At 47.2% G+C, this 11,120-nt stretch overlaps 1 protein-coding gene across 2 annotated transcripts in view; it reads right to left on the minus strand.

The window, feature by feature from the left end:
- Window positions 1–10,858, minus strand: part of LOC144093617 (beta-mannosidase-like) — a 43,578-nt gene extending 32,720 nt beyond the window's left edge. Inside the window, exon 1 of one of the 2 annotated variants that reach the window (XM_077627189.1) lies at window positions 10,708–10,858. The gene's annotated coding sequence lies outside the window, so the exon portion shown is untranslated. The remainder of the gene's footprint in view (window positions 1–10,707) is intronic. The other variant, XM_077627188.1, reaches the window with a different exon arrangement.
- Between the last annotated feature and the right edge of the window lie 262 nt (window positions 10,859–11,120).

Here is an 11,120-nt window from a genome sequence, read left to right on the forward strand (position 1 = left end):
GAAAGTCAAACAATGTTAAGAGCATATCCAAGCTCGAGTAACTTGAGATTTCGAGAGTGACCAGCGATCCAAGTAGGAAATATGAGCGGCCACGGACATTGCATTCCCTTGCATAAGAGTGGATGCTTATGGAGGAAAAATGACGTTGAAAACCGGCATACTTCGAGGCCTATACCTATCGGGCCTTTAAGAATACTCAGTAGAGTAAGTAGCTCAGCGGATGAAAGCCGGCATACTTCGAGGCCTATACCTATCGGGCCTTTAAGAATACTCAGTAGAGTAAGTAGCTCAGAGGATGAAAATGTGTGTGCCGCTTCCTGCTGTTCATGGCTTGTGACCGTACGACCCCCTCGACCTCACGCCTAAGTCTGCGTGGTACGCGCGCCTTTTTCTTCGTCCAGAAGTGAGCAAGCGCCCCCTCACGAGACAATACTGGGCATGACTGCCGCACGCCCGAATGTGGCGCGAGCATCTTGAGGATCGTGGCGGAGATTGGCTATGTTGAGTAAGGGCTGACAAAGCAGTCCTCGCGGGAGTGGGGGGGGGGGGGGGGGGGGGCGAGACCTCTTGCGGTGCGATCAAGCCGCCGGTGAACATTTCTCTTCCCGCGGCACGGGCCAGCCATCGAGACGTTCCTGGACCGAGACCCCAAGATCGTGTGAGAGCAACACAGACAAGAGACCCGACTCTGCTGTTAGAGTTCGCGACTAAGGCTCAATCCCCGCAGAGCTTCGTAGCGCATCGAGACACCCTAAGCGCATCCGGTAGATAGCGTCGCGATGTGATCGAAGACGCAAGGTAGAACGCCCCCCGGGTCAACGCTCAGCCCCGTATTTCGGTTCGTAGCAAGTTCGACAGGGGGAGCGCCGACGTAATTGTGTCTACGCGAAGAGTGGTTAAAGGAAGAAACCATGCACAATGGAACGCCGGCGAGAGAAAGGGAGCTGATAGATAGGGCACAGTGCAAAGCTCAGCGCGTGACTTTAGCGTAGCATTATCGGAGCGTGTCAAATGTATTTCGCGCGTTCGAGGCGGGCCTGCCACTTAATCTTTCTCCGTGGAATCGGCGCCCCTCCCGTAGTTTCAGTGATTATCCGCCGACGAGTCAGTGAATAAATGAAAAACTTTATTATCGGAAAAATAAAGTTGTTTCAAATGCTGTAGTGTAGTCCCGGATATCTTTAGACCTTTCTTCTCCGCCTTCTTAAAGACTGGTTTTGTCCTGGCGTTGAGACTCCTTGAGGTGGCTTCTTGCTGTCTCGAAAGCGCGCAGCACGGCCCTCATTTTGAGTTATAGGGCCCGGGGTGGTCACCGCAGCCTCCCACTCTGCAAACTGTCTGAGTCCCTCCGGATCTGGGTCCTCGGGGCATTCGCATAATAAATGTGCAATATCTCCTTTTTGGATGCGAACATAGCTGGCATTTCGGAGATTATACGTGTGGGTATAAGGCAGACCATTTAGATTGGTTGAGTAGTGTATCTGTTTGAAGTTGGCTTCGTGTTACCTGTTCCTGTTTGTTTAGAGTTTTGTCCTGGTGTGGGTAGTACATCCTACGGTTTCTATAGTGCATCGTAATCTCGTGGTAAGTGACTATGCTGTCCTTCCCCGATTTGAGGCCCGGGTCGCCCACTGCTCGGCCGATAAGTCCTCGAACATAGTTTGGATTTCCTCCTTTCCCGGATGGGCGGGGTGCGCAGGCACCCATATGATTTCAATCTGGCGGGGCAGTCTGGTTCCGCTCCTTCTTTTCAGGATTCGCTATGCCGTAGAGCATATTCTCTCTTTTTCGAAATTTCTGATGGCAGTTTTTGGGTCGTTAAAAATAATTTCACCCCCCCCCCCCCCCCCGCGTACGAAATCGCTAAAGCAATTTGCGACAGATTCTTCGTCTTCCGGTCTCCTTAGGGGGACCGTGGCTGGGCATACCCGTTGGCCTCCGTGGTCGACTATGCCTACGGAAAAGGCACCTCTATCGAAGTGTTCTGCCGCATCGGTGCAAACTGCAACGTCATTGCAACGAAAGCTAAAGCGGCATATAGACATTTTCACTGTTGACCACTTGATCGAGCCATTTCTGTGACTACCTTTCAGGTATTCATAGATTCGATGCAATTGTATTAACGTCGGAAGGAGACAACACAGCGTCATTGCAGAAAGCATTCCGGCCTCAAAGAGGTCGCACAGAAAGACAGGTTTCGAAGCAGCAATTCCGTTCGTCTGGATAAGGAAAACTGTGCCAATCGCGAATCCTTGCAGCATGCATGAAGAATTCCAAATGACTCACTTTCAAAATAAGCTTCGTTCAATCCGCGCGCAGCTTATGTAGAAAGAAACCGAATATGGGGGTATGCACAAAGGAATGCATATAGACACACAGATGCGATTTCACGATAGATACACGCATCCCGAATAAAGAGAACTGCAAGACGCAGAAAACAACAGCTCATTCCTCGCTCTCTCGCTCCCAAAACGCAGATGCGCGTCGGAAAAGCGCTGACGACAGCACTTCCCAAAAGAGGGTGGGAATAGGGATGCGGGCGGGAGAGAGAGAGAGGGGGGGGAGGTGATCTGGCAGCCTGCAAAAGGCGCCAGAATTCGTAGGCGGATATTCTCGAGCGCGGCACCCTAGCGGGCGCGTAAGCCTCGTCTTAGGTCGGGGAGAACAATTCCGCGCGGAATAAGCAGAAGAGGGGAGTCGGGCCAGGGGTGGTTGGTTGGCCAGCCTGCCGCCGCCGCCGCCTTTATACACGCCAGCGGTCTGCCATCGCGGGGATCCGCCGGCGAAGGAGCGGAGGTTGAAGACACCTGCGCCCTCTGCTCGGAAGCGACCACGTAATCAGAAAGGCAATCATGCGCGCCACCATCGCCCGGTCCAGGCGGCGTGTAGGCTGCGTGCACGTGGAACGGACGTGCGTTGACCACTCGGTGCACACTCGATGGCAATCCGGCCCGACCGGAGTTCTGTGGTTTGTACAGGATGCCAGAGCTCACCAGTACGTCAGCCGTTCATATCGTCGCCTTGTTTTTCGTATGTGACAGGAATAGATCACCTGTTTGTTTCCCAGTAGTTATTCTCATTTTCCACAGTTTTCTGCCCTGTTTATTTTTACCGTCTTGTTTGTGCCTAGACTGAATATACAACACTAACTGCAGCCGATTTCCTTTTTTGGTATCTTTGTCATCATGTTTGCCGCCTATTATTTGTACCTCAACTTGAATTCTCTAACCGATTTTGTACCTATTTTTGCCATATGTTATTGTTAAATTGTTTACTACCAACATGTGCACTACAACTGTATCATCAGAGCCCTTCCTGTTACAGTCCTTGATGGGACTTACAGTATAAAATAAATAAAAAAAAAATGTTTGAAACTGGATTGTGAGCAGAGCAGAGCGCTATGAGGAGGAAAAATGTAAGCGTAACGTTCAAAAACAGAAGACTCTTCGCAACGTACTGAACTTGAGGTAAAACAAGATTTGGCGTTTTTTATTCTTTCAGCGAGTGGAAGCTTCTGTACTATACGTGCGCCTCGCGCATTGAAAGGCACTGAAGGCCGTATTGACGGCGCGCAGAAAATATTTTTAGGCGTTGTAAACTCGAAAACTTGTTTTTGAGGAGGCGTAATGGCTGAAGAGTTACTGAAAAAGCCAGACGGCGTGTGAACCAACTTTTGAATATGCTTCCTCATCTCTTAATTGAGGGAGAGACTAAGAGACTGCATTTCATTTAAAATAAAGTTTCCCGTCGTTGTTATTTCTTTTTTGCAGGTAAATCTGCACTCTGAGTTTTTAGTTGTACCTGACGACTAGCTCACTGAGCCATCAGAGACATTACACATGGCAACTAGTTCAAAGTTGGTTTGGACATCAACAGCGCCTTTCATTTCTCAAGCTATGCCAAGGTGTTGTAAAAACAAGGAAGGTGGAAGATGCCCCAAGCGCAAAAACTAATCATGAGTTTATTTAGAAATTTTTTCGCAATGAAACAATAAGCTAGGTCTCCGGTACGAAAAATTTCCTCCTCCTGCAAGCAAGGTTTTGCTTACGCAAGACGTTCCGGCCATTTGCCGTGTTTTTTTTTTCTTGAGAGTACCATAAACACCTAAATTCAGATAGAGATACTATTTTCTTTTAATAAAAACTGTGAGCCGGGCTTTACGAACGATAGAACTGGGGAAGATGCGCTGCAATGAGCTTCAGTTAATTTGGTTTGGTTTATGGGGGTTTAACGTCCCAAAGCGACTCAGCTATGAGAGACGCCGTAGTGAAGGGCTCCGGAAATTTCGACCACCTGGGGTTCTTTAACGTGCACTGACATCACACAGTACACGGGCCTCTAGAATTTCGCCTCCATCGAAATTCGACCACCGCGGCCGGGATAGAACCCGCGTCTTTCGGGCCGGCAACCGAGCGCCGTAACCACTCAGCCACCGCGGCGACTGGCTTCAGTAAATTTATTGGAGCACGGTATTTCTCCCAAAGTTTGATTTGCCGCGCACTGTGACGCCAAAATACAGTTCCCACGAGCGCCACAAGTCAAGTGCGCCAGCAGAACAGCAAAGCATTTTCTGCCCCGGCATCTCCTGCGGAACGCATAATGGCCACTAGGCACGCGCAAAGATCACTCCAAAGCTGCCTTCGATTTCGACTGTAGTATAAATGGCAACATTAGAACACTGTCAGTCACAAGTCTCCGTACCACGAGGTCTGCTGCTTTTGAGCAGTATAGTCAGGCACTTACAGGACGTTTGAAATCGCCAAGGTCCTCAGGGGTTGGGATGAGCTTCCTCGTCACTCGTCACGCATTATGAGCTTCGAGAATGTTGTTAATGTCCCACTACCAGGCTCAAAAGCACACTATGTGACCTGGCAACTTTTGGCCAATGCTGTTCACTGTGAGGCACTATCACTGGATGACAATATGAGTAATGGCGGTAGTAGTAAGCACGCAGTCTCTACTTCCACCACTGACATCGTTCACTGCAGTTCCTTAAGAGTAGGCTTAGAGAGACAAAAGTTCTTGCAGTCGAGCGGCACCATGCTGTTTTCTTCCTATGTCTGCACAGGCCTTATCGCACCTGCTAAGCGAGACACGGTTTCACTTTGTGCGCGACGGTGCAACGTTCCTAGCAGGGCATTCGCACGACGTCCACTCCATGAAGGTGAGCTGTTTTTAAGCCGCCAACTTTGAGCTGGAGACGGGGATTCAAGCGCAAGGCCATGGCTCCTTGAGCGCGGGCATGCACTCGTTCGCGGCCGGTGATGCATTTTTCCGCGCAGACAGCCTTGCTTACGCGGCCCGTTGCGCGGTGCCACCAACTTAATAAGGCTCCTAAGGGGGAGCCAGTTGTGGACGGAGCACTGCACATCGCCCCCGCGCCAGCTTGCCGCCGGCCAGCTCTGGCCGCGGTGATCTGGTTTTCACGCTTCGTGCTATCGCGCGTGGGATTAGAGGCGCGTTTTTTTTTTTTTACATGCCGGTGCGAGGCAGTCTAAAGAACTTCAATCTAGCGCAGGGGATTCGAGGCTCCTTTTCTCTCTACCGTAGGAAAAGACTTTACACTTCACTGGAAAAGAGATTGTGTGGAGGGTAAGGAGGTAGACCAGTGGCGTTTTCTAAACAGCCGACGAAACGATGCGCTATAATGCTCGCATATTTTTTGGGGATCCGCAAGCCCAAACTTTTAAACAGGTGGTTTTCCAGCTGACTGTGTGTTCTGGTTTGGGGTAAACCCTTCATACTTTCATGAGCTGTTTACCAATGCAGGCTGACCAAGTGCAGTCATTTCGGGCACTTGTATGCACACAAGGTGCAGGACGCTGGAGGCAGGAAAGCTTTGTCGTTTTTTTTTTTGAGCTCGACGTTTGGTATTGATGCGGGGTACCTATTTTATTTTCGCACGTACAGTCGTCCACATACCTGTCTAGAGCGCTCGAACTCCGTGTCGTCTGCTCTCCGCAGCACGCAGGGCGACGTCTAGCGGCAGCACCTGGTTCGAGATCACGCATCTGTGGTGCTCAGATCATACTAAAAATGCGCTATCTCTAACCAGGCGCTACCGCTAGACGTCGCTCTGCGTGTTGCGGAGAGCAGACGGCACGCAGTTCGAGCGCTCTAGACAGGTCTGTGGACGACTGTATACATCTGGCTTTGCTTAGGAGAAGCAGGGGCCAGGTGCGGAGTCACGTTGGAATGATATATGCTTGAATAATTTTATTTGGACAGCGCCCAGTTATTTTTAATAATAGGAGCGGATAGCTAGGGACACAGAAAAGAGCTCAAGCGATTTACAGCGTTGATACAGCGTTTAAATTTGGAGGCTGTTTTATTGTACAGCTGAAATCGAATAAGAAAACTGGCCCACGTGTTTGTTTATTTACTGCGATTTTCTGCTTCATCTATTTCCTTGAGCTGACCTATTCATTTAATAGAAAGATTATTGTTTATTAAGAGCAGAGATTTGCATTACTTTATCTGTCAGTGAAGGAATTCTCCTTCAGTGACTTTCATAGTTTGTAGTGTCAAATAAGATGTCAAGAAACCTTCCATCCGCAAATCCTTCCTCGATATCTTATCAGTGATTACGACGTGATAGCGACGTACCTAAAAACATTGGTCACAACGCACCATGGTTTACTTCATGCTGCGTACGCTAAGAAAGAAGAAACCTGCAACTAGTTTCAAGGTGTCTTCAGCCTGCTTGGAAGCATAGCAGGTGCATAGTTTAAAACATAAATGACAGAATTTTGAATGACACACTGATGAATTAAGTGGCGGCAGATTTTGCATTACTTATATTAGGTTTCTCGTTATTAGTAACGGAATCTTAGAGTAATTCTGCGTGTAATCTCATAAACCAGCTCCTCCAAATTCTGCTAAGCGCGTATTTAGTTTCAAATTTGGGGTAACACCTGTTACTTGTTCGACATTGAACGCCCCTCAACACACACTCCAAGACACGTTTACATCTTTTTCCTTAAGCCCCGACCACCTGTGACTGCGCTAGCTTCTCTCGGGTTTCAAGCACTGAAGTAATCCTCTTTATTCTAAGCAATGCACCATTTAATGCTTTTTGAAGTCAAAAATAGACCTTCACTCTGCTGCCCGCATCTACTCACTTCAGTGACTGACTCGCGGTGACCAAGCACTGACTGTTTCATAAGGGACGAAACGCTCAAGTGGCAAGAAACAGAGTTATCATAATCCGGAGGCCCAGAGTTAACGCCTACCTGGACACAAACAATGAAAAGGTGACGCGCGGTGCGCGCATATTACTTCGAATTTTGGTAACGGAGTTTACCAGTCAAAAGTGGGAAAAATATCGTATTCACAAGTTTCTTTGCATGGTTTAAAAACTATTCAGCCTCCACACGCACGCATCACAATGCGTTTGACAGTTTCTTCTAGGCCCCTTTCCTCTTTCGCTCGTCAATCCTCTCATCCCTCTTTCCCAGTGCAGGGTAGCCAACCAGAACTCCCTTTTGGTTAACATTCCTTCCTTCCCTCTTCCGCTTAACCTCTCTCTGTCTTCTAGGCAGACAGTCAATTCAGTTATTATTCATCTCAAACTTCCTCTGCCTTCTGCTTCCAGAAATTTGGCAGAGGGCGCTGCCCTATTTGATTAATTTACGCGTTGATGAGTAATGGGACTCAACACCTGTCAGTGTCTATTACACGCAGCCAAAGCGCATCGCTTAGACATTTGGCGTAGGTTGGTGGCTGAAGCTTTATAATTTTAAGGATTAGTTGCTAGTCCGAGCACATAATACCGTAAAGATCCTCTTTTTCAGTAACTGTTTTCCGTGGGGCGAAAAGTAATCTTATTCTTTCACGCTGACCTTTATGGTCATCTTGGGCAGATTTCACTAAACTAAATCAATTATCACCTAAATCATATCATACGTGTTAAGACAGCTAGCTGAACCATTTGGTGACGGCTTAAGACGAAAGGAACGTTACTGCGCTAAAAGACAAAGACGTCACCACGCGGTTGTCTTTATCTATTAGCGCTGTAACTTTCTTTCCATCATATAATTTGTCCCTTTATATCTGCCCCGATTTCTTCACAATAATTCAGAAGTCAGTCTTGTCTCGTACTTCGCTTGCCGTCGTGTTCACACGCAGATTTAGACGAAATTCTCTGAACACTTCTTACACAAGCGCGCTTTTGTCCCTGGTACTTTATTATTTGATAACTGGTTTGGTTTATGGGGGTTTAACGTCCCAAAGCGACTCAGGCTATGAGGGACGCCGTAGTGAAGGGCTCCGGAAATTTCAACCACCTGCGGTTCTTTGACGTGCACTGACATCGCACAGCACACGGGCCTCTAGAATTTCGCCTCCACCGAAATTCGACCGCCGCGGCCGAGGTCGAACCTGCGTCTTTCGGGCAGCCAGCCGAGCGTCATAACCACTCAGCCACCGCGGCGGCCCCATATTATTTCATAACTGTATGCATTTGTGTTCGAAATAGATGGTAGAGCTGGCAAACTAGAATTAAGCATACATGTCACAACAAACGAAGCCGGTGGTAGAGCTGCTTAGGGACGCATACGCACAGTGACACATTGAGAAATATCGCTGGTCTATAATTTCTAAATCAAGTAAATTACTCGGAAATTGCCCTTTGGTAACTACACTTATCTTGTTTATAGGTAGTGTTAGGAAATAAATGTGTACTTTTGTACGTTTAGGCCTGTCATCATTTACGCAGAACTAGAAGAATAGGGCATCAACCAAAGAGCTACATACTGCGCTTCACTCAGTTCATTCTGACAGCGCAGATTGAATCGGCAGCAAAATTTAATGATTCATCTAATTAAGTTTTAATCGGAAGCCTAAATAAAGTGAAGGCAATTATCGGTAGGACTGAGGCTCATATTTTACGGTCGAATGAAAAGTTCCTTGCGCCTTCTCAGCCTGTGCGAAGAATAACTTAGAACTCAAGCCGTGAAAGCCCTAAGATCTCTAGGCGTTTAATTCTCCGATATGTTCACGTAAGAAGAACATGCAAGTACCTTAGCGCCGAAAAGTGCAATGCAAGCTCCTCCTTATGAGGCACCACCGCTACGCCTTCCCAATGTCAAAAAAAAAACATTCTTCTCAGCATTTCACTGTTTCCTTGCCGCTTAGAACGCACGGCCTTTGTTTGTGTGATTGAAGGAAGCGAAGGGAAAAAATTTCTTTTGATACAAAAGACTGGAGAATAAAAAAATTTCGAAGTTTCACGTTTGTCTTTCAAGGCGAGGATCTCGAAGTGTTTTTGTTCTTGAGTCATTTTTGTCATCATCATCAGCGTGACTACGGCCACTGCAAAACAAAGGGCCCTCCCGTATGTTTCCAATTAACCCGCTCCTGCGCCAGCCGAGGCCACCCTATTGCCGCAAACATCTTAATCTCATCAGGACCACCTAACTTGCTGCGGCCCCCAGCTACGCTTGCCTTCTCTTGGAATCCACTCTGTTACCCTTACGGACTGGTGGTTATCTTCTTGTCTTCGCATTAGGCGTCATGCACAAGCCCTTTTATTCCTCTTGATTTCGACTAGGATGTCATTAGCGCGCGTTTGTTTAGTAGTCATATAAAATTTAAACAAATACCTGCAGAAGGCAAGCACAAAATTATAGCTCACGCGGCTTGCTACGCTGTCATGATACAAGCGCCCTCTATTCCATGGTTCATGCATTGCCAAACATGGCAAACAAAGTGCAAGACAAGGCTGTGAAAACTTTGAACATCTCTGCGCACGTGATAAGAATTCTAGCGAACAAAGGTAAAGAGCCGAACTATAGTTACAGAAGACTACGAGAACAAAGGATGACAAAAATCACCTAAATTAACAGGTTTCCCTCTCTCATATGCCTTCAAAACGTGCACAAGCACGTCGCTGCAAGACGATGGGTTCGTCAGTAGCACAGCGTTAAGCGCACTTGTTTTTCTTGCTTTGGGAATACTTGTCTTCCTTTCATTAAAAAACAGCAGATCACACGTAGGTAGTTTGTAGATTGAAAGTAGCTTTCTACGGAAAATTGAATTCGTTTTTGGGATCAACTAGACCTACCTACATGAACGCTACGCACATATTAGTAGTTACGAGGTGGCCTTGTTCTTTCAATTGAAAAACTTAATTGCAAGCCGATGAGAACTTAATGAAATGAATTCGCATATTAACTAGTCCTTCCTGACAGGTTCATCACTAATGGTTACAAAAGGGCGCATCCTTTTTACCACGACTAGTAAATATCTCTTCTTGTCATCGGCACTCCAAGTGCAGGCAATAGAGGCAAGGCTTTCATACAATTTAGTAAATTTTAATGCAATACAAGTGCGTAGTACAACATATATTAACTGATATTTAATCTGTGGATCGCTATCAGGAATCTATGCAAACAATGCTGTTGTTCAGGCCGATCTGCGTGTGTATAGTGCAGTCTGAAGAGTCTATTTGTCATGAAACTCAGTCAACCTAATAATTTCTGTTCAAAGCAGAACTTTCATTTCTCTGCTAAAAATTTTTTCTCGGTGCTTATAATTCTCAATCTTTTTAGCACTCACTCGTCTGCTGCTTTCTTTTCCCAGCATATGTTTGCACTTTTTGTCTCTCAGGGCTGTCGTCTAGACAAATGCGTTTTTTTTCTTGACACAAACAGTCAATTTCTTTCAAATAAAGAACATGGAAAGCGTAAAGGAAAACAGCCGACTCACCTTGCTTCACTGATAGTTCTTAGCTAGGGCATTTGTCGCTCCCAAGTCAGCAGCGATGCTTGGCGAGCGATCCGTTCGGTCGGAACTGCAATGGACATCCACTTTTGTGGTAAGGCTCGACTCGCAATCAGTTCGCGACAGCGTGTTTATCTGCCACAAAGGAAAGCAAGCTCGCCTCGCACTGATAGCGAACCCGCTGAGACACGTGAGTCTCTGATTTCTCCCCACCCTTCTCGATCACTTTACGCTCTGTGACGAGGGCGGCTCGATCTCTCCCTCGCCATACGTCGTGCAAGTGTTACGTAGTTAACGCAATTTAAAAGCCGATTTAACACCACCAGTATTATCGGAGCCCGGTGTACTGCAGTACACGAAAGCAGCGCGTGCAATAACTGGCCTCTACTCCTCCTCTC

This window comes from Amblyomma americanum, chromosome 6 (genome assembly GCF_052857255.1).
Source record: "Amblyomma americanum isolate KBUSLIRL-KWMA chromosome 6, ASM5285725v1, whole genome shotgun sequence".
NCBI lineage: Eukaryota > Metazoa > Arthropoda > Arachnida > Ixodida > Ixodidae > Amblyomma > Amblyomma americanum.